The 11,379-nt window shown below is 50.7% G+C and overlaps 1 long non-coding RNA gene across 1 annotated transcript; it reads right to left on the bottom strand.

Moving 5' to 3' along the window:
- Positions 1-1,774: 1,774 nt before the first annotated feature.
- On the bottom strand, positions 1,775-11,288 carry LOC142093571 (uncharacterized). The gene is made up of 4 exons (XR_012677472.1): positions 11,076-11,288; positions 8,843-10,033; positions 3,523-3,750; positions 1,775-1,838 (listed from the first exon to the last, which is right to left on the bottom strand). It is a non-coding gene; the product is annotated as an uncharacterized LOC142093571 (long non-coding RNA).
- Between the last annotated feature and the right edge of the window lie 91 nt (positions 11,289-11,379).

Genomic DNA, 11,379 nt, shown 5'->3' with positions numbered 1-11,379 from the left:
CGACTGCTCCTTGCTACTGGTCCAACCTCTCACTTTTGGTGTAGAAATGAGACTCCTAAAATAGATTTACTGCAAGATAGAAATGCTGGAGAGATGCATGAGATTTGCACAGGGCAAGGAAACGGTTCATTCATTTGAAAGCAGCTGAACGTTAGACCCTGCTGAGCGCACGGCAATTTCTGGAAGTAAAGCAGAGATGACTTTTGGAGCCTTTCAGCCTCCAAAGTGGCTGTTTGAAGATCCAGTCATTAATAAATCCCCAGCCACCATGGTTCTTGGAGATAAAAATACACATATTTAAGCAATGACTCCAGCAGAAATTAAATGAACGGGCAAATAGATGGATACAAGAGCAACAAAATGGCTGCAAAACCGGATTGACAAGAATGATCACCTTCATTTTTACCCAAAATCCTGCCAAGTGCCATCAGTGAGGAGCAGCTCTTCCAGTCACTTCCACGCTCTTCCTGACTGCTGCGACTACGCAACGTTACCAACTGCCGCGTGCTTCTTGCACACACTCGAATACGCTATTTTTTTCCTCCTTAAACTTCCACTTCTCACCGTTCTTATCACCTTAAGACATATTCCCTTGCCGCTGCTTCCCACAACCCTGCAGCATGGAGAAGGGGAAATGGCATGAGCCTGCCTGGGATTTGGTTTTGTGAAAAAACACCAGCTCCAGGCAGCAGTGATCAAAGGGATGGGCAATGCCAAGGGTTTTAATGCAAGGGTTGGACTAGGAAACTTTTCCCACAAACTCCACAGGAGCTGTGCTGCCAATACAGGAGAAGGTGCTACAAACCAGAGCCAAATTCTGATTTACTCCCAGCTGCCAAACCAAATTCAAAATTAAAATTAAACCAAATATCTCGAAATGGTCTAGAGAGCCGAAGAAGGCAAGCAGAGATCTGCTCCATACACCCCACGCAAAAGAGTTTGTGTCAGGTTGTGAGCCTACAGAAGTCAGCATTTAGAAAAAAAAAAGATGTGTGTGTGTGTGTGTACATATATATAACCATGCTGCCCTTTCGTCCTCCATGTTTTATACCCCAAGGATGCTGTGATCATGAGATGTGCAGAGAAATGACAACTGTCTTCTCACAAGCAATGCTCAGCTTGAAACGAGGGATAACCCCAAGGGCGTGCATGGAGACTTCAAGCTGACAGTTTACAGCCTGAAATGCTTCTTGTAGAAAACTATCTCTTGAAATAAAGTGGGAAAAATTCCCACCTGTTATAAATAGTGCCAACGACCGCAGCGGAGCCGGCCTGGGACACCCAAGCCGATGGGATCGTGTCAAGGGATCATTCAACAGATGAAGACCAATGCAGGAAAACCAAAATGTTCTGTGTAAATGGGTACAACACGCCCAAACCCGGGTTTTCCTTTCCCCCCTCCAAGTGCCAAGTTATTTTATCGGTGGAGGCAGGAACAGGGACGAGGCTCTTTTCACATTTAGGATCTAGGCCAACCCGCAAGATGGGATGTTTGGGTCAGGTCCATGTCCGTGCACATGACGTGCATCAGGCAACATTAGCTGGTTTTACCAACCTTGGGATGCTCTGTGCATTGCATGCAAAAGCCACAGAGAAGTCTTCTTTTGAAGACTGAAAAGCCTAAAACAAGACGCCCCTGCCCAGACTTGGGGATGGGACATCTAACCATACAGTGAGTTCAGTCTCTGCACTATTTCCAGCTCTCCTTTCAAACAGGTCAGCTGTAATACAGAGGCTTTTTCTGGTTTATTAAGCCTGTTTCCCTGGTTTGCTTGCAGATCTCTGATTAGAAATTCAATCGCAAAGCAAGACAGTTTCTTTGTCTCTTTCCTGGCTCTCTGAAATGCAAAATAATAGCATCTGGAGAGAATCACTCAGCAGGTCTGCACACATCCCTTTGCCATCTCCTCCTTGGAGGCATACAGATAACTCCCACCAAGGAGAGCTGCCTAAGCCCAATTACAATGCATTACAAGCCAAAACCATTGCAGAGGGAAGCTCTGAAACCCCAATCCCAGCCCGAAGCCATCTCCTTACCCCCAAGGGACTGATACAAGCTCAGGTTTGCTTCCTAGCACTCAGAAATTGCTCTTCCCACCTAGCTCCCAGCGGGAGCATGGCGCAGCAAATCCCTGTCTCTGTACGTACCTCAAGGTCTACTCAATTGCTCCAAAATACAACATTTACACCCCGTTTCATGTGTAACCATTTATCTCCCACCAGCTCAAAACAAAAAACAGCAAAAGCCAAGCAAAAGCCTGCTTGCCAGGAAAATTAGGCCGCTTTGCAAACGTGGAAGTCAAAGCAAAGCAGCCAGTACCAATCCCCATTGTTTGTAGTGCTTGTAACGGGATTGCCGGTAGACACGCAAAAGGCTGCCTGCCCACCACTTATCTTTATTATTATTTTTATTTTGCTGTCCCTCGAGGGATGCAGTCACTGCTTGGCCCAGCCAAGCACACCGCATCTGCCAAGGGGTAGCGACTTGGGATGGAAGCAGAGTATCCGCTGTTTGCTGCGTATTTCCGCAGGGCTGACAGGGTTTTTTTTTAGCTTGCTGTCTCCTAGCCAGAGCCCTCCTGCAAGATCACACAACCAAAGTGCCCAGCCCAAGAGCTCCTGGCTTTTGCTTACCATTAAAATAATAATTAAAAAAAAAGAAACACCTCTCGGGCTTCAGGAGTCTGTTAATAATCTACTGAACATACCATCCTGCCCCAAAAAACCTGTCTCCAGCTGAATAATTAATACAGCACTTATAATGGAAAGTTTAACACGCAAATAGCCCCTTTTCCTGTGGCGTATCCACCCAAAATACTATCTCTGCTGAAAGTTAAATCACACTCATCAGTTAAATGCGGCAATCACGGCACCCTGGAGAAGCGACAGCGAGTCCCAAGAGCAGCTGAGGATGAGAGATGACTCTCGGGTGTCTCTGCCCTTAAACTTTCCATCCCAGACAAAAAAGGCTCCTGATTCTGTGCAATACGATACAGTCGGGGCCAGGAGGGGAGCGAGGGGACGAGATGGGCTGTGACGTACGTCTGGGGTTTGGTATTTGGTGTGTGGGGCAGGTGATAGGAGCTTTGCGTGAAGTTCTTCCCATAGTAGCATCCCTACAGAGAAAACGTCCAACCCTCCTCCCCAAAATGGTCTCCCTCTGATCGTCGGGTTTGTCCAAATGGATTTTCATAAATAAATGTTTCTTTTGTGAGATCATGTTGCAAGCCATTAATGAGTCTGCAATGATGAGAGGCAGCAACTGGTGGCTTGGTGGGAGTGGGAGGAGAAGCGATGAAATATGGCAAAACCAATTCTAGGTGAAAAAAGGGGCGAAAGGCAGCCGGTGAGTTTGGGGGGACCTTCGTGTGAGGGGTGTGCTCTGAAATTTCAAAAACTACAGCAAGAAAAAGCATAACCCTCAAAACTCAGCCATCTGCAAAGCTGGGACCGGCCGCACGTCACCGGTTCCCAAAGCACGAGAAAGGCTCGAATCGCTCCTCAAACACAGGCAGGACTTACCGGCCGCTCGCTTCCCTGCGCGGAGCTGAAGCAGACGTGTGACTCGAGGATCGTGCATCAGCACCAGCATTTCCACCTATTCAGCTGGCTGCAACGCAGAGCGATTCCCTTGACGAAGCAGCGAACATACTTGGCTCCACTTTCCGGTTTGGACTTCCCAAACCCCACTGCTCCACTGGGGCAGGCACCGGGACAGCACAATCCTTGACATTCCAAGGCCTCAGCACTCTGGTGGGAGAGAAAGTGTGAATGTGAGGAGCAACCAGCCATTGTTCACCTCCCAGAGCAAAGCCCCCAACCCAGCCAGCTGTAATTTGCAGTTTTTAATTAGAGGAGCATTGCCGAGGCACAGCTGATTGGCATCACTGCCAAAGGCCCTGTCCCATGTGCCTATTAAGCTCTTGTTATTTATTTTCATGTGTTATTTTATCACGCAAAGGGGAGAGAAGGAACAAACAGTATCACGCACTGCTGCTATGCCGTGCTTTGCACAGGCATCTGCTTCCAGCAAAGCCTCCCCGCAGCGGGAACCCGAGAGCAGATCCCGCTTTACAGCAGGATTCAGCACGTCAGATCTAAACGAGGGGTCATTTTATTTTTCAGCATCAATGCATCACCTTTCCAAGAAGGGTTCATACCTGTTCCTAAATGCACCTGCACACACACACTAGATAAAAGCGATGAGAATATGCATATTGGTTATAAAAAATACTCATCAGCCACAGATGCAGAAATGGTATGGGACAATCGAAATTCCTCATGCCCCAGTTCATCCTGGTTTGCACATTTCCTCCATCTGCAATCCGATATGAAAACCCCCAAAATCAGGAGCTACCTGGTGGGTTTGGGTCAGGGCTGAGGCTCTGGGGAGAATTTAAGGTGGTTGTTTTACAAAGGAGGGGAGGGACAGATAAAGGCATTATTCCCTGCATTTGCAGCCTGGTGAAGTACTGCAGAGCTCTTCTCTGTCAGCATCCTCCTTCCCTAGCTGAGGCCTTTGCCACTCATTGCATGCCATGGTACCCTCGCACAGCAAGCGAGACGCTTTGCAGAGTTGACGCTGTGCCTGCAAAACCCACCGGCGTCACCGGATCTGCATCTGGTCAAGCCAAGACATACCAGGTGACAGCAGGACCAAGCACGCTAAAGGTGACAGCCAAAGAGCAGAGCCTTGTTGTCACCTGCGTGGCTGTGTCTTTTTATAGCTGCTCTCAGCCAACCCGGCAAGTTTTGCAGACTTCAGTGAACCCATCAATCTGATTATCTGCTATGGCAAAGACACAAGTTCAACTTAATTAACATTTATGGATTCCACAGTGTTTTGCATAAATGTTTGCTTAATACACAAGTCAAAAATATCCCCAGAAAAATGAAAATTAAAGATAGTTAATTGCTTGCAGCTATGCACCAGTGTGTAAACTGGGGTTTCCATAGCACCAAACAGTCTGTTAGATCATTATGACAAAGTTAGAGCTTAAAGAGAAACAACTCGAGTTTAAAGCGTACGGAGGAAAGTGGATTCTTCATGTTCTTCATTCGACTTCATGAGCTCCTCACTTCAATTTCTGTGCAGATTGCAGCAGATTTTGGTTTCCCCGCTGCAAATAGGGCTACTTGGCAGAGAATTACAGGCCACAGAGAAGTGGTGTCTGGTTGTTTAGACAAGCAATTACTTTTTATTACTCAACTAAATGAATTAAGCAGTAGCTAATGAAAGATTTGACAACCCGCAGCAGCGATTCAAAAACCAACCCAATCTGGTTGCAAGCATGAAATGAGGATTAACTACAGTTTTCATATTCTTGGAGCCAAGTAACCACGTCAAAAGGACTTTCCTTCGCATCGGCGAGATGCAAATACCTGAGGAAAGGAAAGGAGTGGGTGAGAGTGATGATTGCTTAAATAGGGTTCTCAAGTGTGGCAACGACTCTAATGGGCTTGATTAAAAGTCAAATATTACTAATTTGAGCAATTTGATGGGCAGGGAAGTGTGTCACAGAAGGGTCTAGGAACTCCCAGTGTGACCCTTGCTCTATCTAGACAAACATCAGGGCTTCAACCTGGAAGATATCCCAGGACGGAGATCCCAACCAGCACGAGCTTCCCGCCACAAGTAATGCACCCACTCCTGTGCCACACTAATCCTGCTTTCCCCCTTCCCTTTTCCTATAAGGGAGTTATAAGTCGGGCAATTATAAGCCTCCCAACAAAAAATATTCTGGTTACAGGAGACTAAGGGCGTCAAGAAGAAATACAAACCCTTCCTGAAGCCACAGTCATTCTGAACAGCAGCATTTCAGGCTCAGAAGAGCATTACCATGCAAAGCACCTCCAAAAACATTACTCCTGTTATTGCAAAGCAGATTGTGCCGTCCAGGTTGATTAAAAAGGTTTCAGGGAGATAATGAGAGCAATTTTCAACGGAGGTGAAAGGAGGGTTGTTCTGAACCACTCTGCTTTCTGCAGAGGCACGCAGCCACGATATCGCAACAGCAGATAATATCTGTATTGAGGGATGCGTAGCTGATTATTACAAGCTGTTCATCGTCCAAAAGCTTCTCTGATGCATGGCATAATCAAATGGCTGCAAATTTGCATTTAAATTGAGGAATTTAGGAATCCATACCCCAAAGAGGAGCGGGCCTCCTTGGGTGACATTCTGGTATTTCACAGCCTTCACAGAGGAAGACAAAAATGGTGCGTGACTTCAAACCACCCCCCAAAGCCTGTCCTGCCGCCCTTCGCCAAGACGTGCGTCTCTGAAAGATGTGATTGATATCCACATCCGAACTGTGCTGCAGCTTTAACCCTCCAGAGAGCCAAACCTATTAGATGGGTTTGTGTTAAGATTTTTGTCTTGCAGCACTAACGTCAGCGTTACCACCTCTCCCCCGTCAAAAGCCTCCGGTGTTCAACACCCGGACAGCAGTGGCAGACAATACCCACACTGGGAATTTGATCAGCAGCACAAAAAAAAAGGCCACAAAACTGGCGGCAGAGGCACACTGGGCACATCTCCAGGGACTTCTGAGTCACTCAGCGTGCCCAAGGGATGGAGCATGCAGGGGATGGAATCAATGCCCTCCAGAGCTGCTCGTCTGAGATGCTCTCTCAAGATCTGTCAACAAAATCCTCCCCGAGGACTTCACCCATGCTCTGTGCAAGCAGAGAACCGTGGTGAAGCAAGCTGTCCTGCTCTGCAAACTGTCTTCCTTTCCTCCTCACACAGGGCACCCACAGCACCCTCAAAGGCATTAGCACCTCTGAAAACACCAGTTCGGTTGGCAGCCTGTGCAAGGACTCGGAGTCCCACCGATTTCCCCTGGGATGTGGGGAATCGCTGAGTTTGCCCTCTTGGATTCAGGTCCGCGTGTACACCAGTCCCACCCTCCTCTCCCCCTTGCAGACAGAGCCGCGGGAGCTCGGCTCTGCTGTAAGCCCCTCATTCACAAGCACCAACCTAGTTTGAAATGATCGTTTCAAACTGCTAAGAGTCCTGAATTACAAAATAAATTGAACTGAATTAACAAGCCACTGACCCAGCCAGTCCATCTAGCATCTCTGCAGCAGGTTCCTGCAGTCAGAAACGACTGCCGGTGTAATTCCCGGGGGCTGCAGGCGGGCGGTTGCGTCCGGACCAGCCTGCCCATTTCTCTTTCCTTCGCTTGTAAGGGAAAGTCGCCAAGAACAACACGAGACATTGCGTGGGCACAGCCAGACCAAAGCTGGGGAGAGGCACAGCCTCATCTCGCTACAGCAGGCCCCGACAGCTCCAGAGGATTTACTGCTCATCACATCCCCCATCTGCTTTCAACCCTGCAATCTTGTCTTGATTGCTCTGTCAGGACCTTGAGGACTTTTCCTCAGCTGGAAGTGTGAGCCTGCTCTGCGACCGTGCTACTGATGATTTATATATTGCTGCACTTAAGGAGTTATTTTTATATTAATTTTGCAGCCGTTACCAGGTCTGTGAAATCCTGGATTTTATAGTACAAGTGCTTTACCTGGCAATAAAACACAAGAAACCAGAGCACAAAAGGTCAGACCATCACTGCTCATCACAAATGAGCTAGTCGCCTGCAAAGGGAGAAGTCAGTTGGAGCCATCCTGAGCTCTGAAACCCCGTGGGATGGTCCTTCACACGCCGGACTCCTCCAGGCCTTCCCCCTCAGAGGCCACACTCTCCAAGGGGAAAAAAAAAATCCAAGCTGTGTTAGTACAGCCCATGTTATTGTTTTTTCAGACGTAGCGCTGAGACAGGGCACAAGAAGGCTGCTCGGGAACGAACCTTCCTAATAAGACCTTAGAGAAATCAAACCATTTACCTCTTCTGAGGTTTCAACCTCTTCCTTGTGCCCCGAGGTACGAGCACGACCAGAAGCAGCTCTGCAGCCATAACAAGCCAGGCTGAAAGCAGACAGCATGCTCTGGAAGGGAAAATCAGACCGAGAGGCTGACCCTAGGGTGTCTGTCTGCAAAAAGGATCTGCACTGAAAACCAAAACCAAGCACCTTCCTAGTCACTGTCAGCAGCCAAGCAGGTATTAAATCACCTTTTATTACTGAGATGAGCTACAGTTGTTTGCATAAGAATAGTACCAGTGGGTTAATAAATGCTCCTGTAGCGTCTGCTGCAGCACACGGAAATTACCAGATAATCTTTAGTTTACAGGTTGCTTATAGAGGCGTGCGGGGTTCAACAAGAGGAGACCCCGCTTGTGTGGCATCAACAGCCTCAGCCACTGCAGCAGGGTCCCCGGACGCTTGGGGACATGGGTGCAGAAGTGTCCCCAACCCAGAATCCAGATCTCCAGCAGCCCCATCGCCACAGGTGAGCGCCCACTGGGTCGAGCTGAGGTCGGGGGGCAGAGGTCCCAGAAACTCCAGAAGGCTGCAAGTTCGACACTCCGCAGCTCTATTTTTAAGTCTTGCAGCTGCGGAAGATCCCCGTTGCTACGCTACCCGTGTTGTGGGTCCGGAGTGGTCAGCACATCCCACCCCTGGGACCCGCCCAGCAGCTCAGCAGTCCCCCAGACGTGACCAACAAGGTCTCAAGTCCGTTGCGGCAGCTGCGGCAGTCACACAGGACCGCTCCCCCCCTTCCTACACTTCTCCTAAACTTCCCACCCCCCTCCAGCACTTGCCTGCAGCTAGGAGACATCCCCCGTGTTCGGTGTCACCCCAAAGCTTCCCACAGCCCTGGCACGGTGCAGGCAGGCAGGCGGAAAAGTACCGGGAGCACAGCAGGCAGCAGTTGCTGCGTGGTGGGCGGACAGCCGGCTTTCCCTCCTAAATCATTCTTCCCAGCTCCCAAAGCAAACCTTAAATGAGCTTCCAGCATTCCTCCAAGAGCAGGAGAATCCCAGCACACCTCCATCTACCAGGGGATTTTCAGGAACACATCCTCCGGCAAACACCCACCAGCAGGTCTGAGCTGTAAATCAAGTTTCCCAACGTCCTGCCAGTGATTTATTAGTTGAGGAGCTGATCGAAGGGGGAGCAGCCAGTTGTAAAAGTTCCTGTCACCAGATGATACATTCTCTTAATTTCCAGTTAAATACAGAGCATGAATACTTCTGTCCTTGCCAGCATCACTAATGGCTGGGAATAATCAAATGCTCCACACATTGCGATTGCCATGGCAGGAGTAATTTATTTGGGCATTAAAAACCTTCATAGTTCCTTCAGCCTCTTTCATTTCGGACGTATAGCTGGAGATATTGATTTGTTTACAACAGCCATTAAAAGCTTCATTATGAGGCTTTTGCTCATAGGAAAACACATCACAAAGTGTAACGTGGGTTTTACAGCCTCTCCGTTTCAGTCTGGCCCAACTGGAGCAGGTGAGGGAAGGACTCAGACCCTGAGCTATTTGGGGACAAAAAAGCCCTACAGGGTTTTTGCCCCCCACATAAGTCACTTAGTCCCTTGTGGTTTTTAGAAGTGCCCTGGGCCCCCAGGGTGCTTGAGCTGTGCTTAGGAGTAGACGCCAGTCTCCAGAAGATTATTCTTTTGCCATTTTTGGTGTTGCTGGAGTTGGTGCAGAAACTAGCTGATGGCATAGCCATTCCTTGGCCTCTCTGTGTGGGGAGCAGGGGGACTGCTGCCAGGGTGGGCTCAGCAGAGGACACAGCGTCTTTCTGAATTGCTGCTCCTGAGGAATGTAGTTGAGATCGAAACACATCTTTTCCTCCTGCCCCATCCAGTGGTTCAGGCTGGAAGAGCACTTTGCAGTCGGGAAGAACTCGGACATCAAACTGCAGCAACATCACAGTCCCCAGAGCCTAAATCCCCCAAGAAGGATTGGGGCAGCTGCTGCTTCACCCCCCCCCCTCGGGGGGGGGACGACTAGGAATGCCGGCATGGTAGGGCTGGAAAAGCTTCTCATCCGGGTGGTGGCACTGGAGAAGAAGCTGCTTTTCCCATCAGCTATGGGGTCTGGATGATGGTGGAGGCAGGTGCAGGTCCCGGCCCTCTAACTTCCTGCTAACGCTTCTACAGCACAGGACATGCTACAAAAATAAAACACGCAGTTTTATTTCCCCCATCATGCAGCCTTGCCTCAGACACATAGCTCAGCCCTCAGTCCAGACTAAAGCAAGGAGCGTGCCTCCTCTGCCCACAGCCCAGGCCCTGTGCCATAGGCAGGACTGCTGGAATCGGGCACACCAGGCCACGGCTCTGCTGGGAAAAGGAAATTTAAGGAGCAACAGCCTTCCCCAGCAAATCTTCCCTGCCAGTAAGCACAGGGAAACCAAAGCAATACAGATAATCTGGCCTCATCTGCTGAGAACGGGGGAGACAGGTGAAAAACTGAGGTGAAGATATGGGGGAGCCCTCCTGTCTTCACAGGGTCCTGCACACAAACGCAGGCTGCCTTGGGTCAGACCCAGATCAGAAGGGATGGGTTTTAGGAAGCACTATTGGCTCCTCGCTTACCAGTCTCTCTGCCTCCAGCACTGCAGCGAAAGCAGGAGCTGCGACCTGCTCCTGCTCTCACTGAGCATCCTTCCTGGGCCAAACTGGGAAGAAGGATGCTGTGCTGGGCAGGATGGAGGGCTCCAGAGCTGAAGCCAGGGGGGGTGCCCTGAGCCATCTGCTAGCCCACCGCATGGGGCTCACATCTGAGCTGCTGGGTGCTGCCAGCCCAAGTCCCAGCCCCTGCCAACCCTCTGGTGTACCCAGAAACCCACAAAGTGCTGAAGAAGAGAGGGCTTGAGGGCACACGGAGGGCTTATAGAACACACCAAAAAACACCTGGAGGGCTATGGAGTGTACAGAAACAAACACCAAGCCCCAGAGGGCTCTGGGGAACACCAAACAGTGCACAGAGCAGTTAAGGGACCACCAGAAGGCACCCGGAGTGCTCTGGGGGGGCCTGCAGAGCAAACTGAAGGGTCAGGCAGACGGCCCTGGGGCTGCTTCCACACAGACAAGGGCTCCGGGGGACAACGAGAGGCAAACGGAGGCCTCCAGGGGCGAGGGGACCAGGAGGCGCCAATGATCGTGGAGACCACTGAAAGGCAGATAGCGGCTGAGGGAGGCGGTCAGTACCTAAGCAGGTCGGCTCTGGTGGCTCTTCCTCCTCCGAGGCGGGCTTTGCCCGCGGCTGACCGCTGCTCCGCCGGTGCGAGAGGGGCCCGGGCACCACCGGCGACGGATGGCACCCCTCAGGGTGCAACCCTAGCCCAGCGAGGCGGGAAAGCGGCTGGCCCACCGGCGGCCGGCCCCTGACAGGAGCCGCGGGGAGCGCGGCCGGCCCCGCCGCCGTCCGCCGGCAGACTGAGGGGTCGCGCCCCGCCCCCGCCGCGTCCGTTGCACCCGGCGCGTGCGCGCTGCCGCCGCGCGCGGCGATTCA

Source organism: Calonectris borealis, chromosome 27 (assembly GCF_964195595.1).
Source record: "Calonectris borealis chromosome 27, bCalBor7.hap1.2, whole genome shotgun sequence".
Taxonomy (NCBI): domain Eukaryota; kingdom Metazoa; phylum Chordata; class Aves; order Procellariiformes; family Procellariidae; genus Calonectris; species Calonectris borealis.
This window is presented reverse-complemented; position numbering and strand designations above follow the sequence as displayed.